The 7569-nt window shown below is 31.2% G+C and overlaps 2 long non-coding RNA genes across 4 annotated transcripts in view; one reads left to right on the forward strand and one right to left on the reverse strand.

Moving 5' to 3' along the window:
• LOC128250363 (uncharacterized) overlaps positions 1-2596 on the forward strand; it is a 47181-nt gene extending 44585 nt beyond the window's left edge. Inside the window, exons 2-3 of the long non-coding RNA XR_008266398.1 lie at positions 875-1008; positions 1435-2596. This is a non-coding gene — a long non-coding RNA (uncharacterized LOC128250363). The remainder of the gene's footprint in view (positions 1-874; positions 1009-1434) is intronic.
• LOC106868233 (uncharacterized) overlaps positions 1-7569 on the reverse strand; it is a 274184-nt gene that overhangs the window by 216178 nt on the left and 50437 nt on the right. For all 3 annotated transcript variants that reach the window (XR_008266388.1, XR_008266391.1, XR_008266387.1), the window contains exon 3: positions 3054-3110. This is a non-coding gene — a long non-coding RNA (uncharacterized LOC106868233). The remainder of the gene's footprint in view (positions 1-3053; positions 3111-7569) is intronic.

A 7569-nucleotide genomic window follows, 5' to 3' on the forward strand; every position in this document is an offset into this window, starting at 1 on the left:
CCCCACCCCCGAGACTTTTAAACTTAGATTAGGAGCGTGTATAAGAATAAAATGTTACTCATTTTACCAATCACCAATCACATGTTCATGGCTATAGCCAGGATGGCATGATCAGACATTGGTTATATGTACTGTCCAAGCAAAATGATATCTCACAAAGAGGTTAGATTGCTAAAATAACGTTGCATTGTTCTATGATAATGATAATAAATTTTATGTTTATTATATTTCATAGTTATGCCCATGGGAGAGATCATATCGATCAAAGTTGTTCACTATGTTATTAATATATTGAAAGAATTCAGAAGTACAAAATATACATAAATATACATTGTTTTTGTATATATATTGGCTGCCAGAATGTATGCTTGTAAAAATTCTCTTTGTGTTTCAATAACCTACTGTAAAAAAACACAAAGGTGTTCCTGCCATGGCAATCCAATAGGTACATCATTTAACATAGAAGCAATGGTTATCACTGAATATAAAGCTAAAATCAGCATGACTGCGGAATTACAAGCTTCAACTTTTAATATGGAAGGATGTAAAAGACATAATGTAAAATGTAAATATTTCCATGATGAAATACATTTACATACTTTCATTATGAAGAATACACTTTATCTTCAAAATTTCATCTTCACATTGAATAATTACAGAATTCGAAGAACAGAAGCATTTATTTTTTTCAGTTTGTGTTCACATTTTGATAATTTCAGTATGTATGTATTATTCATTATTCCTTAATTTAATCTCCACATTAAATAATTAAAACTGTACTTTCAATAATGAAAGTATTTTAATTCTAATTGAAGTATTTGAAGAGCAGAAGTATTTCAGTTATGTCACATTAAGATAATCTTTTCTATTCTAGGCACAAGGCCCAAAAGGAGTGGGGGCCAGTCAATTAGATCAACCCCAGTATGCAACTGGTACTTAATTTATCAACCTCCAGAAGGATGAAAGGCAAAGTTAACCTTGGTGGAATTTGGTTCACATTTAGATAATGTAGGTACTTATATATTTCAATAACAAAAGCATTACATTTTGGCCTTCCATACTGAAAGTAGGCAGCAGTAATTCCATTGTACTTGTGTAGTACCTTTTAGACAGTACTGGCCACCTTTTATAACTTACAGTGGGAATGTTCAAAGGTCACTTTTGATATTGTTGTTTTGTTTAGATTTGTGACTTTTACAATGTAATTTATAAACAATTAATGATAATTCTGACTAAACATCCTTTTTATAAACTAAGAAGTCAGTGCATATTGTAGACAGTATATAATTTTTTTTGAGGATTTCTGTCCCTAATTAGTGTTGCACATTATATACAAGTACATATTATATACAAATATATACTGAAAGTTAACTAGAACTTAGCTATGTTGTATTTTTAAAAACAACTAAATGACATCTATAACTTCTGTTGTAGGTTCCCCTGTCTGTTTTGGCATGGTTTCTACAGCTGGGTACCCTTCCTAACACCAACCACTTTACAGAGTGTACTGAGTGCTTTTATGCAGCACTGGCATGGGTGTTTTTTTTTACATGGCACCAGCACATTTAAAAAAATTTCTATAAATGTAAAATCTACCACTAGCAAATTAGTAATATTTTGCATCTAATAAAAACTAAATAATTTATCTAAAGCAGCCAAGAATGCTGCATATAATATCTAAGTTGAACCAATCAATCGCCTACATCACGAAATTCAATCATATTTTTATATATATTACCTCAGCCACTAACTGTTTAAAAATATTTTGATAAGGTCAATACTACAAATATCTAAGTTACATGAATACTTTAATATGAAAAATTATTGAAGTCGGCATTATATTTTACATCATATACGATGCATATAACAACTCAAATCACCTTTATAATGCAAGAGAAAACTTGGTTTATGTGCAACAACTACTCCACATTCATAAATTTCTTTCATGATACACAATTATAAGTTGAATTGACTTTTCATATTAACATAGATTTATATACATCAAAAATATTTAGATCAGAGATGCCTTCAATGTTGTTGAAAATAGTATCTAACATTAACATAGTTCTTTAACAAGAATACTGAATGAAGAAAATTAAGTTAAAGCCTCAAGATTTTCATAATCTCCCAACAGGAATGTGCATGGACATATTACATTTAACTGTTTTTACCTCCAATTATCTGAATGCAAATTGCTTTACATTCAATTGCTCAATCAACCCCAAACCAACAGGAGTGATAAATAAAATCATAAATGTATTACTGTCTGATGATTTGCAAATTTGAAGTTCCTGGGTTTGTGTATGTGAGCCATTTTTCTCTCTTTCCCCCCTAAATACATTCAAATACATTAACATAGTTTGCTTAAATACACAATGTAACATTAGTAGCACAGTTTACATAATTTCAGATCCATGGCCTGTTATTCTTAACCTTGTTACAGAAAAAAAAAATCTACATTTTAAACAATATCTGATATCTTCCTTTGAGTCATTTTACCTTTTAAAAAGCAAAATAGCATGTACTTGAAAATTTTCTTAAGCAAAATCTATACAACTTTCAATTTCAAATAAAATGAAGAATCTATATAGATTTCTTTTTCTATCACTATAGGCCTTAAAGGTAAGAAAAAGAGCATATATGCATATATATATATGCATATATATATATATATATATTTATATATATATATATTTATATATATATATATTTATATATATATATATATATTTATATATATATATATATTTATTTATATAGTAAATCTATAATTTAAATGAACAATAGCAGCACATTTAAATTATTTGGTGTTTACTTGTTAGGAATGAATTATTCAAATTGTAAAAGAATATGTAAAAATATATCTTGTTGAAAAAAATTGCATTTTCAGTCTAATGTTGTCTTCATTAGTGGAATAACTTGTAAGTCTAAGTACACTACAGTGAGTTAAAGTATATGCACATTATACTCTTACATATGTCCTACCTTTTGATAGCAAAAAGAAACTGAATACATAATTAATTTTGAATCAAAAAATTATTCAACATACTTACATTATTTCTTCCATGTAAAGTTAAACCAAAAGAAAAATATTCTTTTATCAAGAAACCCTAAAAAAAAAAAAAATTGAGACTTATTTTAAGCTGAATGATAAAAAATATCTAAAATGAAATATATATATTTTTCTTCACATTATTTGTCACGCTACTAGGACAACACCAATGTGCAAAGAAATTTTGATTGAAATTACATCCATAGTGAGAAGGGAAAAAAAATTGTTTAATGATAAATTCTGGTCAAGAAAAACAGCCAGGACAAACTTATAATTTATATTAATTAATATGAATTAAAAATAGCAAGCAGTGATTTTGATCATTGGTAGCATAACTCTGGACATGTTTCAGTCTTTTTAAACCTTATCTGTAACCATTACTTCCAGATCTTAGAATGATTTAGAGATGATATAAGCTTTTAATGAATAAACATTAAGTGGTGTGATAACTTAAAAGAATGTCAGGGAGAAAAATACCCTGGGATGCATGCTGCATACTGTTTGTAATGAGTCAAGAAATCTTAATTAATTAAAATTATTTGTTTAGTCTTATGAAGAGTGAAGTGAATTATATGCCTTCATACTTTATAAATTGTTATAGCAAACTTAATGGAAGTTAAGCATGAAACCCTTTCATGTGAAAAATGTAACAAAAACAGTCTTAATTTCATTGTGCAACAAGACTTACATTTAGTAATTGACAAAAAAATATTTTTAAGACTACCAGGTAAATGCCAATTTACAGCTCATCAACAGTAAAACTGACACTAAATGTAAAACAAAAATGTTGGACTTATAAACTTTTTCCAACATATATTTGGATCATTACCTTTTTTTTTTTGAAGTAAAATTAAACAAATCTATCTGAAAAGAAGTTACATAGGTGGCAATTTACAAAACTGGGATGAAAATTAGGATAATGTCTTAAAACACGTATCAGCAACTACCTCTACAACTATTACATTCTCAACTTGAAACATGTAAATATGTACTAGTTATTAAAATGATTGTAATAATGATCACTTATATGATTATTGTATAAAAGGTGCTCTAATTAAACAGATCCACAGCATAAGAATTGGACTTAAAATAGCATATTTATTCATACTTGGTAGTTTAATTTAGCACTATTTCTCATGAGTAGTTAAATTAATTAGATTAACTTTAGTTATACTGATTAACTAACACTATCTAAATTTTACTCCTGATGATGTGTGTATGCAGATGTATGTAATGAAGATTACTAAATAACTATTCAGTTCATACGAGAAACCTTGTTTTTGTTTTTTACAAAAATTAATTTTTACAGACTAAACTTTCCAAAAGTACAGTTTAGAGTCAACCATTAGAAAAAACATTTGGTAGGTAAATAGTACCTGAAAAAAATTAGAAAATTGGCTTAAAAGTATTTATTATTTTACATAAATACACACATAATGCATATACACTTGCATATATTTTTTTTTCATCGCATCATGATAATTTTAACAGAAGAAGATTAACTTCTGCTCTATTAAAAATAATGGTAAAGAAATTATTGGGTAATGTAAGACGACACTGAAGGATGTTTACATTGTTTCATTATACTAACATAAGGTTAAATGTCTGAGATTGTTTTGATAAAGAAAATAAAAAATGAAAAATGAAATAAACAACTATCAAGCAGCTGAGAATTTTAATGGACATGTTGGACAACACCATGAAGGATTCTTTGGTGTACGTGGAGGCTTTGGTTATGGCATAAAGCATGATGAGAGTTCAAGGCTGTGAAAGTTCTATGACACAAATGACCTAACCATTTGTAACACTAAGTTCAGAAAACCACTCAGCTACCAACCAATTATGCAAACAGACATGAGCAAAAGACTTCATATTCACCAGTAAACAGGATAGACATATGGTTATAAAAACTATGTCTTTCTCTAATGAAGATAGTAACACTCCATATAGACTAGTGATTAGTAACTTCAGAGTGAAAGCTACATGGATACAGGCACAGAAGACAATCTGAAGAAAGGAAATATGGAAGTTGAAAGACCCATCGATCAACCAGAGGTTCAGAAAAAGTAGGGAAGAGATACTTACAATATAAAAGTCAATAGGCGTTCCTATGAGACAACTAACTGAGTTTGATAGAGCAGATCTGTGACTGGTGCAAGGTTCCAGCCAGACAAAAGGTGAGATTATTTTAGAATAGAGCCATAAAAGCTATGCAACTGGCCTGAAAAGACAGGGAAAAAGGGGGCAGCAAAAAACACTATTTAAGCAGGGAGAAGACAAGCTAGATGTCAGATAGCAAGAGGAGAAACCTAAAGTTGCACTTGTAACGTAAGGTTCAGAGGCTTGAAGTATTCTAGATAGCAAGGCAACGTACTAGAGTAAACACAAGGCACCGTTTGAAAGCAATGAATATGGAATAATAACAGTAAACCTGATCTTACTGATATAGAAAAGAAAGAGGCACAGAAGTGTAATTATGAAAGTTTTTTGAATGAAGAGAATGTAATGGGAGAGAAAGGGTCTACATTAAGTAGACCCAACAGAGAAACCAACCAATGAAGTTGATAGCAGTATGGTAACAAATGCAATTAAGGATATGAGGGCAGGGAAAGGAAATGTTCTATCACAGAGAGGCTAAGAGAATTTAAGAAATTAGGGCATGTACTAGTCATTTGCATAGTCAATCAGGTTGTACTGGAAGGTGTCATATCCAGTAACTGGTGTATCAATATCAACTGCTACCAGAGCAAAAAAGGAGAAAAAAAAAGCACTAGAGAAATGTAATTACATAGGAATCAATTTAGTGGATCAGTTAATGAAAGTTATAACAATTCTTTGAGAAAGAAAAATAGTCTAGATGAAATGCAGTTTGGTTTTGTACCAGGATGAGGTTCTACCAATAACATTTTAGAGAAACAACTGCAAGAGAAATATTTAGCCTGGAGCATACACCTGTGCCTAGATTTTATAAACCTGGAAAAGTTCTTTGACAGGATTCCATGTTCTGTAACTTGGTGGCCACTAAGGAAACTAGGAGTAGATAAACAGCTTGTGATAGCCAGACAAGCTATGTAAAGAAATGAAGTCGGCAAGAGATGAAGTCAACAATGAGTTTAGGAATGAATTTAGCATGAAGCCAAGGGACTCAGTTCTATTGCTGGTTCTCTCTTCAATTAAATTTTTCTCTCAGTTTATTTCTACTTTGCTGTTAGAGCACAATAAGATTATAGAGGAGCAAGCTCAACTAATTTTTTTTTCAGCCAACATATATCTTCTGTATTCAATGCCCATATTTTCTTTTACCGTGTAATATTGAGCTTCATGCAATATGCCTTTCACTTGAATAGAGAATCCCTTTGTTGCCATCAGAGGTAATACCACTCAGGGCTTTTCCACTCATAGTTACTTTGGCTATTAAGCTTTCGGAACACCTTAGATCATCTAAGTAAAAATAGCTGTCAATTATTTCTAGAGTCTTGAAGCATTTGAGAGAATTCATTTCACACAAACAAACACACATTCTTTTTTTATTCTTTTACTTGTTTCAATCATTGGACTGCAGCCATGCTGGGGCACTGCCTTGAAAGGGCTTCAGTCAATTAAATCAATCCCCTTATTTTTTAAGCCTGATACTTTTTCTAGCAGTCTCTTTTGTCGAACTGCTAAATTATAAACAAATTAACAACAGTTGTCAAGTGGTGATGGTGGCGGGACAAACACACACACCAAGTTTTTACATTGTTTTTGTCTACCAAATTCACTCACAAGGCATTAGTCAACACAGGACTACAGCAGAAGACACTTGCTCATATATACAAGCAAACATGACATTCTGGGCATTTTGGGACAAAATTCAGTGTACTATAAATAGAAGACAACCTAATGCATGCACCAAGTTTTAACTTTCTCATTTCTCTTTCCACATATGCATGGCAGCAACATTGACTGATTGATTCCAGTCTGATAAAGAAAATGAAAAGACACACTATGTTCATGGCTCTCACTGCCAATAAATAGTGATTTGGAAATTGCCAGTTCCTTGAACATGACTGGCTCATTTTCAGAGTCAGCAAAGAGTAGCAGGCCTCTGGGCAAGAATATATCATCCAGAGTCAAAAGATAGGGACCTTTCTCATCAATCAGACATCATCAAAACAGCTGACTTTGAAGTTTCAGAGTCTCAATAACAACTCTAGCAGCATGATGAAGACCACTGCATAGCAAGGTAGCAAAGTTCACTAGTAGACATGTAGTGCATGAAGACATCAGGTACAAGTCCTATGTAATGAAGGAAGGACAGATCATTCCTTGTAAAATCTAGAATTGTATGTGATTTTTACATGCATCCTGCTTTTACAGATGATATGCAAGAAGAAGAATGGATGTCAACTTTTAACGTTCAAGGCCAGTTTACTCTTGTTACTATTGGGATGGTTCTCTTTTGCCCTTAACAAAGATAAGCAGCAACCATGAAAGGCTGAGTACCATGGGCTATATATATTTGCAGCAACTATGCA

The sequence above is a fragment of the Octopus bimaculoides genome, chromosome 20 (genome assembly GCF_001194135.2).
Source record: "Octopus bimaculoides isolate UCB-OBI-ISO-001 chromosome 20, ASM119413v2, whole genome shotgun sequence".
Taxonomy (NCBI): Eukaryota; Metazoa; Mollusca; class Cephalopoda; order Octopoda; family Octopodidae; genus Octopus; species Octopus bimaculoides.